Source organism: Pseudophryne corroboree, chromosome 2 (assembly GCF_028390025.1).
Source record: "Pseudophryne corroboree isolate aPseCor3 chromosome 2, aPseCor3.hap2, whole genome shotgun sequence".
Taxonomy (NCBI): domain Eukaryota; kingdom Metazoa; phylum Chordata; class Amphibia; order Anura; family Myobatrachidae; genus Pseudophryne; species Pseudophryne corroboree.
In genome coordinates, this window is record NC_086445.1 from 702034592 (window position 1) to 702056162 (window position 21571).

The following is a 21571-nucleotide window of genomic DNA, read 5'->3' on the forward strand; positions in this document are numbered from 1 at the left end:
CAGCCGAGGAGTAATAGGCCCTACACATTGGCCGATCCGCCGCCGAGCTGCCCGACGGCAGATACGGCCGACGGGCGACCCGGCGGCGGGGGGGCAGTGACGGGGGGAGTGAAGTTTCTTCACTCCCCCCGTCACCCGGCTGCATTGAAGTGCAGGCAAATATGGACGAGATCGTTCATATTGGCCTGCATGTACAGCCGACGGGGGACCAGCGATGAACGAGCGCGGGGCCGCGCATCGTTCATCGCTGGAGCCTCCACATTCAAAGATATGAATGGTATCTCGTTCATTTATGAAGGAGATCGTTCATATCTTTGGCTGATGTCGGCCAGTGTGTAGGGCCCTTAAGTCTGCAGCTACTCAGCACTTGCGAAGTACTGTTACAAGTGTGTCTGCCCTAATTAGCAATTAATTTGCAAATGAATTCACCTGTTGACCAATTACTTGCCAAACACTGCAGTTACAAATGACTCCAAACAGCAATTGTATGCCCACATAACAATTTTAAATTTACCAGGTATAAATCTGACACACTCACAAATAATGCACTGTATTTTAATTATTTGGTGAAATACTTTGATGTTAACTGCATGTTTTAATTATTTGATGAATTAATCAAGTGTGAATAAACCAACTTATAAACTACATCAGCTAAATGTTCTCGACATAGACATCTTCCTTTGTACATACCAAATAACATGAGCTACATAATGCAGCCTACACTTAATGTTACTTAATACAATTTTTTTATTTGTTTGTGGGAATATGTTTCCATATCTAATACTATGCCATGTTGCCCCTAGTAACCCAAGTTCAAATCTAATGTTTGTATTTTTTATATGCCCATTTAAGTGTTGTGCAAGGCATACATTTTTACAATTATAATATTCAATGTTTGTATGAATATTCTGATTGTTCCCTTGTTACACAAATGTCAATATGCCATGTTAAAGTTTACAGGGCACAGTTTTCCAGAGTGCATAACCTGTAATAAAACACACAAACAATTTTTTCTATTTTTTTTATTTTACTTCAATAAATAAATTAAAGCAGCAACACAACATGGCTACAAATGAGCATCACATACAAAGATGGACATAGCAACAAGCAGATGGCAGTGCCAAATTTGACATAGCAGAACCCAGTACTATGGTAACCCCATCTTCTGACAAAATATGATGCTTAATATTTACTACGTATATGTTGTGAACCCCCAGCCAGACGATACTTTTAGGGCAACTGAGGTCGATTCTGGAACCAATACACCAACCCAAACATACACAGCACGCTGACAACCTCTTACGGAAACTGAGGAACATCATCGCAGAATGGCTTACCCCAATTGGACTCTCCTGGGGATTTGTGACATCGGACAAAGCCACCAATATTGTGCGTGCATTACATCTGGGCAAATTCCAGCACGTCCCATGTTTTGCACATACATTGAATTTGGTGGTGCAGAATTATTTAAAAAACGACAGGGGCGTGCAAGAGATGCTGTCGGTGGCCCGAAGAATTGCGGGCCACTTTCGGCATTCAGCCACCGCGTGCCGAAGACTGGAGCACCAGCAAACACTCCTGAACCTGCCCTGCCATCATCTGAAGCAAGAGGTGGTAACGAGGTGGAATTCAACCCTCTATATGCTTCAGAGGATGGAGGAGCAGCAAAAGGCCATTCAAGCCTATACATCTGCCTACGATATAGGCAAAGGAGGGGGAATGCACCTGACTCAAGCGCAGTGGAGAATGATTTCAGCGTGTGCAAGGTTCTGCAACCCTTTGAACTTGCCACACATGAAGTAAGTTCAGACACTGCCAGCCTGAGTCAGGTCATTCCCCTCATCAGGCTTTTGCAGAAGAAGCTGGAGACATTGAAGGAGGAGCTAAAACAGAGCGATTCCGCTAGGCATGTGGGACTTGTGGATGGAGCCCTTAATTCGCTTAACCAGGATTCACGGGTGGTCAATCTGTTGAAATCAGAGCACTACATTTTGGCCACCGTGCTCAATCCTAGATTTAAAACCTACGTTGTATCTCTCATTCCGGCAGACACAAGTCTGCAGAGGTTCAAAGACCTGCTGGTGAGAAAATTGTCAAGCGGAACGTGACCCGTCAACAGCTCCTCCTTCACATTCTCCCGCAACTGGGGGTGCGAGGAAAAAGGCTAAGAATTCCGAGCCCACCCGCTGGCGGTGATGCAGGGCAGTCTGGAGCGAGTGCTGACATCTGGTCCGGACTGAAGGACCTGCCAACGATTACTGACATGTCGTCTACTGTCACTGCATATGATTCTGTCACCATTGAAAGAATGGTGGAGGATTATATGAGTGACCGCATCCAAGTAGGCACGTCAGACAGTCCGTACGTATACTGGCAGGAAAAAGAGGCAATTTGGAGGCCCTTGCAGAAACTGGCTTTATTTTACCTAAGTTGCCCCCTCCAGTGTGTACTCCGAAAGAGTGTTTAGTGCAGCCGCTCACCTTGTCAGCAATCGGCGTACGAGGTTACTTCCAGAAAATGTGGAGAAGATGATGTTCATCAAAATGAATTATAATCAATTCCTCCGTGGAGACATTCACCAGCAATTGCCTCCAGAAAGTACACAGGGACCTGAGATGGTGGATTCCAGTGGGGACGAATTAATAATCTGTGAGGAGGGGGATGTGTGATACCCTGAAACTGCAGCCCAAATCAACTGTGGCACTACAGGTGCCAGCATGACTTTAATAAAAGTAAAATGTTTGCTGGAGTTGCATAAGCACTGTGCCAGCAGCCTACAGCTTGCAGCACAGAAGGAGTTAACAGCACAGCTCATAGCTATACAGATTAGTCTGCAAAGTGCATGACTCACTCATTTGCAGACTCAGAGCGGGAAACTGAGAGCGGGAAAGACAGAGCGGGAAATCCCAGATTTAGAATGTGACCCTGGGAATGCAAGGTTATAAAAAGGTTGTCCTGCAGTGAGACACAACACAGCTACAACAGAATGAGAGCAGCAGCAGCAGAGCAGAGAGCAGACAGACAGTGAGGAGAAGCACATGTTTTAGCTAGCTGAAGTGTGGTGGATTAACCAGAAAGATGTAGCCCCAGTGAGGGCTCCCCACATGTTTAGGTGGGGAGTGATGCCAGCCACAGCAAAGCATTTGACAGAGGGAGACATCGCAGTGTGAGAGCAGCAGTATGCAGAATCCAGTGAAAGGGTGATGCCAGGAGAAAAGTGTACTCAAGGTGTGAGTCTCAAGAGGTATCTGGGTGAAGTGGTCGGAAGCCACGTGGCGTGAGTAAGCGCCCCCCATGGAAAAGTATCTCGAGAGGTATCTGGGTGAAGTGGGCGGAAAGCCACGCGGCGTGAGTAAGCGCCCCCAAGGAAAAGAATCCTCGCTAAGTAAGAGAGAGAGAGACGGTCACCTGATGTGTAGCACTACTGGTCACAGAATGCCCTGGTACGTAATGCTGTTTGCCATGTATATGCCGCTGCGACTAAGCGATGCGCTGGAGGAGGTGCCCTGATGTGTGATCCACTGTAACTTATGCTTTGTGCTGGAGGAGTGTTCACAAGTTATCCCTGCAATCTCCCTGTTTGATGTTTGAATAAACTTTGTGCTGTTTATCTGAGATGGGCTGGCGCCCAATTCTTTATGCGCTGCACCGACACCTGTAGTCCACACCCACAATGTACTTGTAGTTAAAGACCTGATTCTTCAGGGGACCCCCTGGTAACTGTGCCTGAACCCATGACCAGCCGGGGCAAAGTAAGTGTGATGTACTATACACAGTGACTGCAGATTTTGCATACCAGATACCTGTGGGGTATCACAGATGCACACAGTGAAAGGGGTGAGGAATCGGACGATGAGGAGAAGGTGGACATCTTGCCTCTGTAGAGCCAGTTTGTGCAAGGAGAGATTGATTGCTTCTTTTTTGGTGGGGGCCCAAGCCAACCAGTCATTTCAGTCACAGTTGTGTGGCAGACCCTGTCTCTGAAATGATGGGTTTGTTAAAGTGTGCATGTCCTGTTTATACAACATAAGGGTGGGTGGGAGGGCCCAAGGACAGTTCCATCTTGCACCTCTTTTTTCTTTCATTTTTCTTTGCATCATGTGCTGTTTGGGGACTATTTTTTTTAAGTGCCATCCTGCCTGACACTGCAGTGCCAATCCTAGATGGGCCAGGTGTTTGTGTCGGCCACTTGGATCGCTTAGCTTAGTCACACAGCTACCTCATTGCGCCTCTTTTTTTCTTTGCATCATGTGCTGTTTGGGGACTATTTTTTTAATCTGCCATCCTGTCTGACACTGCAGTGCCACTCCTAGATGGGCCAGGTGTTTGTTTCGGCCACTTGGGTCGCTTAGCTTTGCCATCCAGCGACCTTGGTGCACCTCTTTTTTTCTTTGCATCATGTGCTGTTTGGGGACTATTTTTTAAATCTGCCATCCTGTCTGACACTGCAGTGCCACTCCTAGATGGGCCAGGTGTTTGTGTCGGCCACTTGGGTCGCTTAGCTTAGTCATCCAGCGACCTTGGTGCAAATTTTAGGACTAAAAATAATATTGTGAGGTGTGAGGTGTTTAGAATAGACTGGAAATGAGTGCAAATTATGGTTATTGAGGTTAATAATACTGTGGGATCAAAATGACCCCCAAATTCTATGATTTAAGCTGTTTTTGAGGGTTTTTTGTAAAAACACCCGAATCCAAAACACACCCGAATCCGACGAAAAATTTTCAGGAGGTTTTGCCAAAACGCGTCCGAATCCAAAACACGGCCGCGGAACCGAATCCAAAACCAAAACACAAAAGCCGAAAAATGTCCGGTACACATCACTAATAAATAGACCCCTAGGAAATCTATTAGTAAAAAAATTGTTATTGTCTTAATAGAAGATATATCAATACAATTATACCGTAATTAGGGAGCTTGTGCCCAATAGTGGCAATGGACATCAATGAGCATACTGATGCTTGTAGTTCAACAAGCTCCAACATGTACAAATGTACAAATACTATACATCTTGCAGTGCATGCTGTAATTGTAGTGCCACAATGTTGCACTGAATTACTGCAGGAGCAACATGGTACCATGGGGGTCATTCCGAGTTGTTCGCTCGTTGCCGATTTTCGCAACGGAGCGATTAAGGCAAAAAGGCGCATGCGCATGGTACGCAGTGCGCATGCGGTAAGTATTTTAGCACAAAACTTTACTCACGTCTGAACGAAGAATTTTCAGCGCTGAAGTGATCGGAGTGTGATTGACAGGAAGTGGGTGTTTCTGGGCGGAAACTGCCCGTTTTCTGGGAGTGTGCGAAAAAACGCAGGCGTGCCAGGAAAAAACGCGGGAGTGTCTGGAGAAACGGGGGAGTGTCTGGCCGAACGCAGGGCGTGTTTGTGATGTCAAACCAGGAACAAAACGGCCTGAGCTGATCGCAATCTGTGAGTAGGTCTGGAGCTACTCAGAAACAGCTAAGAATTTTCTATTCGCAATTCTGCTAATCTTTCGTTCGCTATTCTGCTAAGCTAAGATACACTCCCAGAGGGCGGCGACCTAGCGTGTGCAATGCTGCTAAAATCTGCTAGCGAGCGAACAACTCGGAATGCGGGCCCATATGCATAACATAACATTACACACATGGCCTGACTCTATACACAAATGCCGTCACAGCTCCCAGAGACGGATTAACAGTGGGGCGGGTGGAGCTGCAGCTCCAGGCCCACCCATCACACTGGGCCCACAGGATCTGCTTCGCTGCTAGAAACAGCCCACTGACACTGCTTGGGATGGCCATCGACCATCGATGATTCAAAATCATCAATGGTTTATGGCCAATGTAGAATACTTTTGCCATCGATGGTGGAGAACCAGATGGTTTCCCTCCATCGATGGAAAAGTATTACCTAATATATATATATATATTTTATGTGTTGCCAAGACACGGAGCATAGCCCCACCCCCTGACACCTGCTAAGCCCCGCCCCTGGTTTTTCATTGGTCCGCGGACCAGCCTGCACCTTTCAGTTGTGTCCATCGAGTAGAGCAAACCATCGATGGGTCACCATAGATGGTTTGTGTACCATCAATGGTTATCATCGATGGACACCCCACCGATGGCCATCCCTAGACAATGCTACTTTACAACCCCTCCCAGATTTGAAATATTGGGCACCACCAGTAAGCCTCAGATGCCCTCCCTGCACCGCAAAATTTCTCTGCTCCGCCCCTGCGCTGTGATGTCACACTGTGTGACATGCCACAAGCGTCTCCCCACCACCGTGGACTCCGGGTGACTTTGCCGCTTGGCCGGCTGACTGGTAGGTTTTTTTTATTCAAATAGGGCGTGGCCACATGTCCGTGATTAGGCCACACCCCCAAGTTTGCCTGGGCACTGCAGTCTGTCTGCAGTGCATCCTTGACTACTCTTGCTGTGGCTGTATGTAGTGACTGGAGGCAATAGGCTGGGTGTGTGTAGGGACTGGGAGAACAGAGTATGTGTGTTTGTGAATGGGACAGGCTTTGTGTCTGTGTTTGCAGTGACTGGTGGGGGGGGGGGGTAAATGCGTGTGGGAGGGGGGGAAGCTGGGGGAAAGAGGCTGTGCGTGCGTGTGTGTGCGTGTGTGTGTGTGTGTGTGTAGTAATTGAAGGGGACAGCAGGTTGTGTTTGGAGTGACTGAGGACAGGCTGGGGGGGCTTGAGTGAGTGTGTGTGTGTGTGTGTGTGTGTGTGTGGTGATCTGCACGTCTGTGGAAGCTCAGTCTTTGTGCGTTCACCAGCATTATGGGCCTAATTCAGATCTGTTCGCTCGCTAGCATTTTTCTCAGCGCAACGATCAGGTAACTACTGCGCATGCACCGCAATGCGCAGGCGCACAGTACGGTTACATAGCCGTTCGCAAGGACATTGACAGGAAGAGGGCGTTTGTGGGTGGCAACTGACCGTTTTCTGGGAGTGGTTGGAAAACACAGGCGTGTCAAAGCGTTTGCAGGGCAGGTGTCTGACGTCAATTCCGGGCTCGAATAGGCTGAAGTGATCACAGCGGCTGAGTAAGGTCAGAGCTAATCAGAAACTGCACAAGATGTTTTTGTACAGGGTGGCTGCTCACGCGTTCGCATACTTGCACAGCTAAAATACACTCCCCTATAGGCGGCGTCTATGTGCACTGTGAGGAGCTGTGTTAGTTGCGTTGGAGTGGAGTCACAGCTGTGAGAGTGCTGGGATGGCCGATGCTCGTCTGGCTGTGGGGATCCCGCTCCCCTCAGCAAACCCCGCCTCCATTGGGGCTGCTTACAGAAGTCTCCCCAGCTGGTTTTCCTTGCCATCCCTCTCCAGGCAGCAGTCAAGCTCAGCTCCGGTAAGGCGTCCTGGGACATTCTGACTGAGGTATCTGGCTGCTGCTGATTGCTAAGGGAGGCCGGGAAGATTCTTGCTGCTGCAGACAGAGGCACGCATCTCCCACCAACTGTAAATTATACCACCAGCAAGCTGGCATACTCTATAACTGCACTGACAGAGCGCTAGGCACCACAACACCACAAGCCCATACTGAAAGCTGGACGTCTAGCTATCATTCCAAGGACACTGCTATACAAGTGTTCTCTCTGCGGACTTCTGCTGACCGACTGCGCCCCCCACATCCATACTTGTCTTTACACGGTTACCTCACAAACTCACCCTGAGAACTGTCAAGTGTTTCATGTTGTATACAGATTACAGCCTACACACTTCTGTCAGACACTGGCCAGCACCTACTCAGGGCCGGTTCTAAACCTTCTGGCGCCCAGGGCGAAAGTTTCCTTTGGTGCCATGCAGAGGCACATACCTCCCAACTCTGTCACAGTGCAGCTCCAGCTCCCCCTCTTCACCTGATACTGCACGCCACTAATTGTCTCCTTCCCCCTTTTCACTGGCATCGCGTGAGGGCTGGGAGCCGGGAGGATGCACACCTGCGCTATCAGAGTGCAGCCTGAGCGGCCGCGGCCCGGCGGTATAGACAGTGAGTGACGGTCTCTCACTGTCTGAGCAGCGCCCTCCTTAGTCTGGCGCTCTATGCGGCCGCATACCACGTGTATGCGTCGGTCCGGCCCTTACCGCACGGCAGCATGTGGGAGCCGGGAGGGTAGGTGGTGGAGCGGCGGCAGCGTGGCAGCGCCCCTTCAGTATGCGGCGCCCCGGGTATAAATCCTGCTTGACCTCGGCAAGAGCCGCTCCTGCACCTACTGTACATCCCCAACCAAAGGCCCAGATTTATAAAGTCTTGGAGAGGGATAAATTGCACAGTGATAAAGTACCAACCAGCCAATCAGCTCCTAACCGCCATGTTACAGACTGGGAGCTAGATGCATCATCGCTTAGAAAGTGATAAAATGGAGAGTGAAAAAGTACCAGCCAATCAGCTCCTAACTGCCATCTCACAGGCTGTGTTTGAAAAATGTCAGTTAGGAGCTGATTGGCTGGTACTTTATCACTCTCCATTTTATCACTTTCTAAGCGATGATGCATCTGGCCCTGTTTGAAAAATGACAGGAGCAGATTGGTTTGTACGTTATCACCATGCAATTTATCACTCTCCAAGGCTTGATAAATCTGGGCCATAATATGTATTTTTAGATTGTTTTGATATTCACTGCACTGAGCACTAGTAGCAGACACTAGTACTGTTGCTGGCCACTCCCTCTGCGGTGGTACACAATAGGCCCACCATAAATTTCAGCTCCAGGCCCATGTGGTCCTTAATCTGGCACTGAGCTAAATGCCCCCAAAACAACCATGACACAACTGTGTTTAAGTAGCCAGAGCCCTGTTATCACCTGTCTGTCAGTGTGCAAATAAATCCTCTCTGCAACTGTCACTGCATAACCATCACGGCACATGCACAGTGTGACTTAGATGCATTGTGGCAAGAAATTACTCTGCTGTGTACAACATTGACACTGCCTCCATCTCTGAGTCAGGCCAACAGTACTTTGTCATTCTGGTGTTCCATGAGCAGCAGTTGTGTGAGATGGTAAAGCTGCCATTACTCATACCTCCCAACATTTGATCCAGGTGTAGAGGGACATCTGTGCGGCAAAGCCGCGGACGATTTAAAAAAATGGGCATGGCCTGCAAAAAGGGAGCGTGGATTCGCGGGAGTGTTGCTATCGTGAGCCACGCCCCCAATTCCGTCATTGAGGGGGCATGCCCAGCGCTCTGTGAGCTGCTGGCATGCCCCCTCTCCCTCTGTCTCCAGTGAATAGATGCTGCAGTGACAGAAGCCTCCCAACTGCCCCCCCCCCCCCCCCCCCACTACCACCACCGCGGGACACTGCGGCCCGCGGGTGGGACAGCGGGACAGTCCCCAAAAAATGGGACTGTCTTACGAAAATCGGGACAGTTGGGAGATATGCTTTACGGGTGACGTCTTACCATGTTAACCTGGAACCCAACATAGCCCCTGCATAGAAAGGGGCTAAAGCTTGTTAGTATTACATGGAAACCAACCAAATCAATAGAGGAAATACATAAATAAGTCAGGGTTGCTGACATCCTGGGAGAGGGCAGCCAGCTCGGCGCTGCAGGGGGCGTTGCAGGCAGGCATGACACCGCGTAGGGGCGTGGCTCATACAAGAGGCAGCACAGGGTGTCACGCTCAGCGTAAGTTGGGGTTCCGACAACCGAGTTTTGGCTGAAGGGACAGCTACCTGTGAGGAGAGTAAACGAGGTGGCAGAATGAAATTCCTCCTCATGGGGTGGAAGCCAAACTAAAGGGCCCTACACATATGGCGATGTGCCGCCGAGGTGCCCGACGGCCGATACGGCCGACGGGCGATCCGGCGGCGGGGGGGTAGTGACGGGGGGAGTGAAGTTTCTTCACGTCACCCGGCTTCATAGACGTGCAGGCAAATATGGACGAGATCGTACATATTGGCCTGCATGCACAGCCGACGGGGGACCAGCGATGAACGAGCGCGGGGCCGCGCATCGTTCATCGCTGAAGCCTCCACACTGAAAGATATGAACGAGTTCTCGTTCATTTATGAACAAGATCGTTCATATCTTTCAAAAAATCGGCATGTGTGTAGGGCCTATTAGTGTTAACGTTGGCAGGAGGGCATAAAGGAAAGGAGGACTTCGTAGGAAGATAACTGTAGTTTTAATGAATAATCAGGATGTACACGAATATTGGAGAAATAGAAGAAACTGGTTAAATACTTAAAGAGTGAAGCTGAAGAACTCCGGTAAAGAAGAACTGAAGACTGTGTTTTATGATTAAAAGACGAGGCTGAAGTGCTTGGACTTTGAAGAAATGAAGATGTGGTTTGTGATTGAAAGACGAGGCTCAAGAACTTGGACTTTGAAGAAATGAAGACTGTGGTTTGTGATTGAAAGACGAGGCTCAAGAACTTGGACTTTGAAGAAATGAAGACGTCTGTTGGAACCGCCGTTAGCACCTGGAGCTCTTCTACGACCTGGGACCCCGTGAGTGCTTCCTCGAGTGACAATGGCCTTAGACAGCAGGACTGCAGCAGCATTTAGGTAACCGATGGATGAGAGCAACCAGGACCAGGGAACCACAGAGCTGGAGAACCTTTCACAAGGAGGTAACTTGAAGCACTGGCACTCTCCCTCTGAGCCAGCCCCCTTTTGTAAGGGGAGAACATGCAGGATTGGCTGGACACAGATTGGGAACTTCATTGGTAATACTCTGGTCTCCAACATGCAGCACAGGAGACATACTTAGCTGTTAGCGCACAGCTTTAGCCAGCTTCTGTCTCTGACACACTATACTGTATCACCACTAGAGGACCTTACCGCAGCGATCCCCGCCACATCGCCTGGCTCTCCAGACCCTTGGCGACCGGCCCTTGGCAGCCGCACATCCGTCCAGGAGGACCCGCCGCCAGCAGCTCCCTGCCGCCGCGCCAACCAGCGGGACGGTAACCCGCGGGAGCACCCGCCGGAGGTAAGGCTCCGGAGCCTGACACAGGGTTGGGCAGTGTTCATAGTTGCATCATAATGGACACACCCCTGCAATACAATGCTGATATTACAGGCATTGCAGAGCGGGAGCGGGGCTGCGATGATGCGATTTAGCACAAATCGTGTCATTGGATCCCCTCTGACCACCCACTTTTGCTCTTTAAGTGGGAGGCCGAAGGGGGTGCGGTGGCTGCTCAGCTGTGGGAGACTTGCCCACCTTTCCGGGAGGCTGTGAGTGGCATCCAATTTTCGGGAGCCTCATGGACATTCCAGGAGGGTAGGCAAGCATGAAATAAATACATTTGGATTTAACTGATCGAAATGTAACAAGAAACGTATTTTCATGTGGTCTTAAGTCCTCCTCTCTGCTCATGCATTGGCAGCCAGTCTTTTACTGTACTACTGAGTAATCAGTACTAGTGGTAATGGAAGCAAACAGTATCAGGGCCGTAACTAGGTGTGTGCCAGTGGTTCCTGGCACACAGCTCATTTGCACTGTGGGCGCAGGTCTGCTGGTAACATCAGGAGAGCTCTACGCTGCAATGTGTGTCCGCCACCAGCCTACATTTCACAGGCGGGCAGCGGCGTATGTAGCTTATCTTCCGTAGACGTGCATTTTCCCGGATTCCCGCTGGTACAGCGCAATACAGGCACAGCACAAGCCATTCGGGGGCATATACGAGAAACGCCTCCGCTACTGCCAGAAACATCCCCCACCACTCTCCGGCTGGATGAGATGAGCGGCCGGTAACTGCCGTAGGGACACTGGGAGTCCATGCAATTTGGAGAGAACACAGACCCCCGGAGGTGACGCAGCTGCAGCAACTGCAGTCTCTGCTTTCATCAGCCGAGGAGCAGGCCTGCATACAAAGGTAAACAGAGAGTACAATAGCAGATTGGGATGAGTTTTTAGTTTTCCTTTTTAGGGGGTGTTTTTTCCCCTTTTTTTTATCTATTCTGTTTTCATATTTTTCTTTCAATATTTTCATTTATTTTGTTATTTTTTTTACTTTTTAGTGATTTGTAATTTGCTGCATATTAATATAATTGTTTATGCACCATCAGGACCGTAACTAGGTACACAGCTCAATATGACCTGGGGCGGAAACAGCCGCCACCACAATCTATATTTGACAGGTGCCTAAATATTAGCTCTGCCTCCCCTTCCCCCCAAGCCAGGGCTTACAGTGCAGCTGCGGGCACTAATGCCCGACACCCCCCCCCCCTCCCCCCTCCTCAAGGTTACACTGAGCTGCGAGAAATACCTGACCCCTCCATTTTAACACTGGGCCGCGAGCAGTTAAGCCTGACCCCACACCTGCAGGTGCTTACTGCAGCGCCGGTCGCTTGGCTCCTCAGTGTGCAGACTGATCTGTGCTGCTATGCCCATGTAAACTGAGATCATCCTCTACATGCCATACTGTGTAAATGGTGACTCTACCTGCTGTACTGTGTAAAAGGGGACCCTACCTGTCATAATGTGTAAAAGGGGACCCTACCTGTCGTAATCTGTAAAAGGGGACCCTACATGCTGTACTGTGTAAAAGGGGGCTCTACCTGGCGTAATGTGTGATGGGCTCTACATGGCGTAATGTGTGAGAGGGGCTCTATCTGATGTAATGTGTAAAAGGGGCTCTACCTGGTGTAATTTGTGTAAATGGCGCTACTGTGCAGCATAATTTGAATAATGGAGATTACTGTGCAGCGTAAAATGAAATGGTATTATTTTGTGGCCACACCCCTTCCCCATGAAGCCATGCCCCTATATTTTTGGCGCACACTTGCCCTGTTTTAAATATAGGTGGGGGGTGCCGATGCTGTTTCTTGCACACAGCGCTAAAATGTCTTGTTCCGACACTGACTTGGCACACAGCGCAGTTGCCCTGAGGGCGCACGGCCAGCGGCATGTAATGAGTCAAATTGACTCATTACATGCCGCCTCTAAGTCTCTGCGCCGTGCGCCGCGCTGTGAAGATAGAAGACATCAGCGCCGGGCAGCGGAGAAGGAGGAGGGAGGGGGAGCAGGGAGCCGCAGCAGCGCTATGTTATTGGTAGTAAGCGCCGATGCAGCATCCCCCTCTCCTTCCGTATTGGCTGCGAAGGAGAGGGGGATGCTGCAGCGGCGCTTACTACCAATAACATAGCGCTGCTGCGGCTCCCTGCTCCCCCTCCCTCCTCCTTCTTCTCACCTCACTGCCTGCACCGAGGGAGCTGCACGAGGAGCCTGTCAGCGGGGAGAGGGTAAGTATATCCCCCCCCCCCCTCTCTCTCTCTCTCTCTCTCTCTCTCTCGGACACCGCCTGCCGCAATGTGTAAAAAATGGGACTGGCTGCCGCAATGTGTAAAAAATGGGACTGGCTGCCGCAATGTGTAAAATGGGACTGGCTGCCGCAATGTGTAAAAAATGGGACTGGCTGCCGCAATGTGTAAAATGGAACTGGCTGCCGCAATATGTAAAAAATGGGACTGGCTGCCGCAATGTGTAAAAAATGGGACTGGCTGCCGCAATGTGTAAAAAATGGGACTGGCTGCAGCAATGTGTAAAATGGGACTGGCTGCCGCAATGTGTAAAAAATGGGACTGGCTGCCGCAATGTGTAAAATGGGACTGGCTGCCGCAATGTGTAAAATGGGACTGGTTGCCGCAATGCGTAAAAAATGGGACTGGCTGCCGCAGTGTGTAAAATAGGACTGGCTGCCGCAATGTGTAAAAAATGGGACTGGCTGCCGCAATGTGTAAAAAATGGGAATGGCTGCCGCAATGTGTAAAATGGGACTGGCTGCCGCAATGTGTAAAAAATGGGACTGGCTGCCGCAATGTGTAAAAAATGGGACTGGCTGCCGCAATGTGTAAAATGGGACTGGCTGCCACAATGTGTAAAAAATGGGACTGGCTGCCGCAATGTGTAAAATGGGACTGGCTGCCGCAATGTGTAAAATGGGACTGGTTGCCGCAATGTGTAAAAAATGGGACTGGCTGCCGCAATGTGTAAAATGGGACTGGCTGCCGCAATGTGTAAAAAATGGGACTGGCTGCCACAATGTGTAAAAAATGGGACTGGCTGCCGCAATGTGTAAAAAATGGGACTGGCTGCCGCAATGTGTAAAAAATGGGACTGGCTGCCGCAATGTGTAAAATGGGACTGGCTGCCGCAATGTGTAAAAAATGGGACTGGCTGCCGCAATGTGTAAAATGGGACTGGCTGCCGCAATGTGTAAAATAGGACTGGTTGCCGCAATGTGTAAAAAATGGGACTGGCTGCCGCAATGTGTAAAATGGGACTGGTTGCCGCAATGTGTAAAAAATGGGACTGGCTGCCGCAATGTGTAAAAAATGGGACTGGCTGCTGCAATGTGTAAAAAGGGGGACTGGCTGCCGCAATGTGTAAAAAGGGGGCCTGGCTGCCGCAATGTGTAAAAAGGGGGCCTGGCTGCCGCAATGTGTAAAAAGGGGTCCTGGCTGCCGCAATGTGTAAAAAGGAGGACCGGCTGCCGCAATGTGTTAAAAGGGAGATTGGCTGCTGTAATGTGTAAAAAGGGGGACTGGCTGCCGCAATGAGTAAAAAGGGTCTATCTGCCACAATGTGTAAAAAGGGGGCCTGGCTGCCGCAATGTGTAAGAAGGGGTCCTGGCTGCCGCAATGTGTAAAAAGGGAGACTGGCTGCCGCAATGTGTAAAAAGGGGGACTGGCTGCCGCAATGTGTAAAAAGGGGGACACATTCTGCTGTAATGTATAAAAGGGGCTCTACCTGGTGCAGTGGCGCTACTGTGCAGCGTAATTTGAATAATGTAGACTACTGTGCACCGTAGTATGAATTGCTATTATTTTGTGGCCACGCCCCTTCCCCGTGAAGCCCCTCCCCCGGCGCGCACTACCCTGACCTTGCATGGGGGGGGGGGGGGGGCGCCACTGTCGTTTCTTGCACACAGCGCTAAAATGCCTAGTTATGGCACTGGTTGTGCTGTATTGGAATCCTTTCCAGGATCCAAGATGGACACCGCCGTCAGACAGCCTGGCACTATCTGCCTCTTTTAGGCTGTAGCAGCGGGTCCTCCACTCCCAGGTGGGTCGCGGGGTGTGCAGAGTTAGAGGCGCCAGGAGGAGGGAAGATGGGCAGAGAGAGGAGCCCTCAGCGGCTCTCAGAGCGGCGTGCACCTTATTCGGCGGGCCTGGAAATCCGGGCTGGTCGCGGCCGAAACTCGAGTCCCCGGCTTATGGAGGTGGACTAGACCACAATTCACGGGAGCTCTCACAGCCGCCCCCGGAGCAGCAGATAGTAGGAGACTGGCGGGTAAGTCCTGCAGACACAGGCGGACGGGTGTGGGAGCCCTCCAGGGTGGTAGAAAAGGGCTGGGAAGCGATGTATTAGAAGGGGGATGCAGGAGATCACGTTAAACACGGCTGCTGCTCCGCTGCCAGACCACGCCCCCCATTTGTCTTTTTTCAACCTCAACAACTATGTAATTATGTATCTATGTATTATATTACTGTTAGCTGGCGCAACTTGGTAACGTGAGCGACCCAATACGTTAAACATTATGGTGGGTGTTACCTTCTGTACAAACGTTATAGTGACCCACATGTAGACCCATCTATAAGTATATAATATACTTAAATATAATTGTTAGTTGTTGTAGAATACAATTTAGTGAAAAATTCAGTTTGGAGCAAGATTTGCTTCATGCGTTACTATTTCACAGCCATTACGTGATATTTTCACACTTAAAATCAGGCCCGCTCATGAATTTCACCTACTGTATAATGGCCCTCATTCCGAGTTGATCGCAGCAGTTCATCACATCGCAAACGGCAAAAAAACGCAAACTGCGCATGCGCGAAAGCAGAAATGCGCGTGTGCGCAAAGGGAGCGATACGACGCTTGTGCAAAATTACTAACTGAAAATCAGCTCGTACTACATCACCGAAAACAGGGAGTGATGGAGGTGTGGCAGAGGCTCGGCTTCGCTATCTAACGAAATGGGCGTGAAAGTGGGCGGCTAGTGTGGGAGTATGCAACCGGCAGTAGGCGTGTTTTGTGCAGAAATGCGTAGCCGATGGTAAAAAGTACACAACAAATGTTCGCTATCTTGACGCAGCCGAGGAGTAATAGGCCCTACACATTGGCCGATCCGCCGCCGAGCTGCCCGACGGCGGATACGGCCGACGGGCGACCCGGCGGGGGGGGGGGGGGGGCAGTGACGGGGGGAGTGAAGTTTCTTCACTCCCCCCGTCACCCGGCTGCATTGAAGTGCAGGAAAATATGGACGAGATCGTCCATATTGGCCTGCATGTACAGCCGACGGGGGACCAGCGATGAACGAGCGCGGGGCCGCGCATCGTTCATCGCTGGAGCCTCCACATTCAAAGATATGAACGGTATCGCGTTCATTTATGAACGAGATCGTTCATATCTTTGGCTGATGTCGGCCAGTGTGTAGGGCCCTTAAGTCTGCAGCTACTCAGCACTTGCGAAGTACTGTTACAAGTGTGTCTGCCCTAATTAGCAATTAATTTGCAAATGAATTCACCTGTTGACCAATTACTTGCCAAACACTGCAGTTACAAATGACTCCAAACAGCAATTGTATGCCCACATAACAATTTTAAATTTACCAGGTATAAATCTGACACACTCACAAATAATGCACTGTATTTTAATTATTTGGTGAAATACTTTGATGTTAACTGCATGTTTTAATTATTTGATGAATTAATCAAGTGTGAATAAACCAACTTATAAACTACATCAGCTAAATGTTCTCGACATAGACATCTTCCTTTGTACATACCAAATAACATGAGCTACATAATGCAGCCTACACTTAATGTTACTTAATACAATTTTTTTATTTGTTTGTGGGAATATGTGTCCATATCTAATACTATACCATGTTGCCCCTAGTAACCCAAGTTCAAATCTAATGTTTGTATTTTTTATATGCCCATTTAAGTGTTGTGCAAGGCATACATTTTTACAATTATAATATTCAATGTTTGTATGAATATTCTGATTGTTCCCTTGTTACACAAATGTCAATATGCCATGTTAAAGTTTACAGGGCACAGTTTTCCAGAGTGCATAACCTGTAATAAAACACACAAACAATTTTTTCTATTTTTTTTATTTTACTTCAATAAATAAATTAAAGCAGCAACACAACATGGCTACAAATGAGCATCACATACAAAGATGGACATAGCAACAAGCAGATGGCAGTGCCAAATTTGACATAGCAGAACCCAGTACTATGGTAACCCCATCTTCTGACAAAATATGATGTTTAATATTTACTACGTATATGTTGTGAACCCCCAGCCAGACGATACTTTTAGGGCAACTGAGGTCGATTCTGGAACCAATACACCAACCCAAACATACACAGCACGCTAGGAAGAGGAAGATGGCTCAGGTGTACACAAAAATAACTCACAGGCTACAAATCTTAAATAAAATAAAAAAAACCCTTTCACCTTGAGGGAGTTGTACATTCTGGCCACACAAGCAAAAAAAAAAAACATCGAGGCAACATGTCAAATATGGGTGCTGGGCATCTGGAGAGACATCATTTTCTCTTCTTTTTCCCCGCCTGATGTTTTTCCCCGCCAGGGCCCTGCCCAGTGGGATGTTCTTCCTGGGCAGAGGGAGGGGAGGGAGCAGATGTGGCTGGCTCTCTGCCACTGTGGGCAAGGCAGCCAGCGATGTCCTGGAGCCCTTGCAGAATGGAATTGGCAATTTGTTGGAAGGAGGAGGCGAGTTGCTCTTGGCCCTGCCTGATCTCTGCCAGACCTTGGCAGAGTTGAGCTACACCTTGCTCCACACTGGTTCTTTGCTCAGTGAGCCGGACAGGTATCTGGCTTACCTCCCGGATCATCCTGTCCTGAAAAGCATTCAGGCTCTCACCATACCTGACAATTTGAGACAGGATGTCCGGGATAGCAGAGGGTTGGGTGGGGGGGCCAGTTGGAATCTGTACGGATGGAATCTGTGGTCCCACGTGGCAGAGACACTAGGTCCCCCCACCTCAGCCTCAGCCACATAACCCTCCTCTGACTCTACCTGCTCACCCACCTGTGCTGTGTTATGTTAAAAGAAAATAGAAGAATGTTTGGAAAAAGGGTAGAAAAAAACAACATTAGACTTTTGAAACCACTAAATTTCTTTTTTCGGAATATGTGTGTAAACTTACCTGGCAAGTCATGTGGATTCACTATTTCAGGCAGGTCCGTGTCCATATGAGACACCCCAACCCCCTCCTCGTAGCTCACACAGTCCATCGCCAGCTCCTCAAAATCTGTGTATTCCACAGTGGCAGCTGAACCTCCCCCTGTTTCCCTCGAGGCATTCCACTCCGCAGACCTCTTGCCCTTCAGGCGGGATTTGAAGTCGGCCCAACTACATATGTGATGAGTGCAGAAAGAAGAAAAAACCACCCTAAGGTGATTCTCTCCAGGTGCTGATTAGGGAGGTTCAGCACAGCAGCTAAAAAAAGAGGTTGGTCAGACCTCATATAATATAGCAACAGTAAAATTCTAGCGCTAAACGGTCATATATGAGATGAGCAAATTAATACACAAACATATTTATTTCATATAAAATTCACTAAAACGTCCATGGAATGAACAATAACAACATGAAATGTTAATAAACCCTAGAAAAGGGTGTACGGCATATCTCCCAGACACATTTAGCTGAAAAATGGAGGAGGTGATAGGACCTGTTCCTATATAGAAAGTCCCCTTCTGTATCCAAATGTATCAACAAAGTAGTCTTTTGTTAGCAAAAGTTACCACAGATGATCAAGGATTATTAAGCGGCTCTGCGTTCCGCAGTATTGCAGTTCCTTGGTGTAGTGGTGGAAGTAGATTCCTCAGTTCAGATGGTTTACCTCCAGCAAAGGTCCATGAAGTTCCGTATGGGGGCTTGGTTCAGGTCCTCTATCTTCAAATTATTGTAGGTTCAGGGAGTGATGTATGAGAGCAGCTCACACCAACGCGTTTCGTTGTGTTCACACAACTTTTTCAGCCTCAGCCACATAACCCTCCTCTGACTCTACCTGCTCACCCACCTGTGCTGTGTTATGTTAAAAGAAAATAGAAGAATGTTTGGAAAAAGGGTAGAAAAAAACAACATTAGACTTTTGGAACCACTAAATTTCTTTTTTCGGAATATGTGTGTAAACTTACCTGGCAAGTCATGTGGATTCACTATTTCAGGCAGGTCTGTGTCCATATGAGACACCCCAACCCCCTCCTCGTAGCTCACACAGTCCATCGCCAGCTCCTCAAGATCTGTGTATTCCACAGTGGCAGCTGGACCTCCCCCTGTTGCCCTCGAGGCATTCCACTCCGCAGACCTCTTGCCCTTCAGGCGGGATTTGAAGTCGGCCCAACTACATATGTGATGAGAATTAGGGGCAAGGGACATAAAAGTTAAGAATACCTGTTTTTCTTGATAGTACACATGTTATGTATTTGGTTGCTATAGGCAACATCACATCTAGCTAAGTTTGTAATAATAATTTGGACAGAAAATGGTGTGTCAATATACACTTACTGTTTTCTAACTTCCTGTGATGTGCGGACAATTGAGCCGACTTCATTAACAGAATCAGTGATGTCCCTCCAGATTCTATCTTTGGATGCAGCACCCATGTTTTTGCTGCCTCGATGAATTTATTCCATGGCCTGTGTGACCAAAACACGTAACTTCCTCTTAGTGAAGGCGGGCTGTCTTCTTCGTTTGTTTGATGTAGCCTGTGAGCTATCGTCCTGACCCTCCTCACCATCTTCCTCTTCACTAGCTGCTTGTGTACTTTGGGTTTGAGATGGTAGTCCTGAATCTCCCTCAGTTTCCCCAGTATCTATGTCTGGCAGGGGATTCACTCCTAACTCCTGTGCATCAGAAGATGGAGTTTGAACAGTACTGGGTCCTGCACTTTCAACATCCGCACTGGCAGCTTCCAGCATCTGCCTCCGCAGCGCTAGGCGCCTATGTGTCAAAGCAGACATCTGCTGCTGCACCATCTCCATCTCTGCTGCCATCTGCTCATGAGTAGCCATGTTGCTGCTGGCATGTGTGTTTGCACAGGTGTCTAGCGATTTATAGCTGCGTGTGATTTTGAGTGCGGTAATTCGCACAGGTGTCAATTATGCTAATACTTCCAGTAATTGTTGTCCTGGCTATTTAAAAGCCTTGACTGCAGCCTGTGTGAGTGGGTGTATGATGAGAATTCGTGAATCCAGACACAAGCAAGGTGGACGTGGTGCCTAGCACATTTCAGAGTGAGGTTTTATTGCAGTATATAGCATAAAAATGAGCGTTTGTTAGCTTGCACATTTCTTACTGTTGTGTTGCGGATGGCGTATTTAACACATCTGTTTTTTGTATTTTAAAATAAAAAAGTATATTACCAAACCAAGTATGTATGGGTGTGCAATGGTCCTTTGTAGTGGTTTAAAATGTTTTTTTTTTTTTTGTTTGGTGTTTAATGTTTATTTTATTATATTTGTTTACATGTAGTATCTAATAGTTATGTTACATGTAATTTGCAGTGTTCCCTTTCTAGTGGTGAGAGTGTTTTTTTTTTAATTCTTATTGGCCATTTCTCTCTCTTGTAGGTGTCTCTATTGTTAATTTGGTGCATAAAAGTTTTGGAGAGCCAAAGTAGGCCAGTTTTCTTTTCTTCTTACCAACCAAGTGTTCCTTTATATTCTGAGCAGGTAAGTCGCCTGTCCTTGGGTGGCATGGTGTGGGTTTGGTGAGAGTGTGTAAGTTATTTCTTATTGGCCATTTCTCTCTCTTGTAGGTGTCTCTATTGTTAATTTGGTGCATAAAAGTTTTGGAGAGCCAAAGTAGGCCAGTTTTCTTTTCTTCTTACCAACCAAGTGTTCCTTTATATTCTGAGCAGGTAAGTTGCCTGTCCCTGGGTGGCATGGTGTGGGTTTGGTAAGAGTGTGTATGTTATTTCTTATTGGCCATTTCTCTCTCTTGTAGGTGTCTCTATTGTTAATTTGGTGCATAAAAGTTTTGGAGAGCCAAAGTAGGCCAGTTTTCTTTTCTTCTTACCAACCAAGTGTTCCTTTATATTCTGAGCAGCTAAGTTGCCTGTCCTTGGGTGGCATGGTGTGGGTTTGGTGAGAGTGTGTATGTTATTTCTTATTGGCCATTTCTCTCTCTAGGTATTTAACTCCGAGATTACTGCCACTAGACAGCTGGTGGAGCGCACGATTGGTGTTCTTAAAGGGCGTTTTTGTGTGCTCCACCGCACTGGTGGCGACATCATGTATTCGCCAGAGATGGTAAGTAAAATTGTGGTCCTGTGCGCTATCCTACATCCTACATAACATCGCTGTAAGGAGTTGCGTAGAGCTTCCCCACACGGAGGAATTGCTGGATGAGGAGCCAGCGGTTGGCCGGACATTCCATGGGGGTATATATATAGACTTATATGTTTATGAATACCGGAAAAATATTACTGGTATATGTGTGTGTATGTACCTATATAACTATCTAGAGACATATATATAAACAGTGTAATGTTGTTTTTTTTGCTTTCATCCTACAAACCTACAATGATAGTAATTTAGAAGCATGACTTTGGAATACAAATTTTAAACAATA

The 21571-nt window shown here is 48.2% G+C and overlaps 1 long non-coding RNA gene across 1 annotated transcript; it reads left to right on the forward strand.

Annotated features, from left to right (window-relative positions):
• Positions 1-20572: 20572 nt before the first annotated feature.
• On the forward strand, positions 20573-21303 carry LOC135051112 (uncharacterized). The gene is made up of 3 exons (XR_010242043.1): positions 20573-20670; positions 20757-20858; positions 20945-21303. It is a non-coding gene; the product is annotated as an uncharacterized LOC135051112 (long non-coding RNA).
• The last annotated feature ends 268 nt before the right edge of the window (positions 21304-21571 follow it).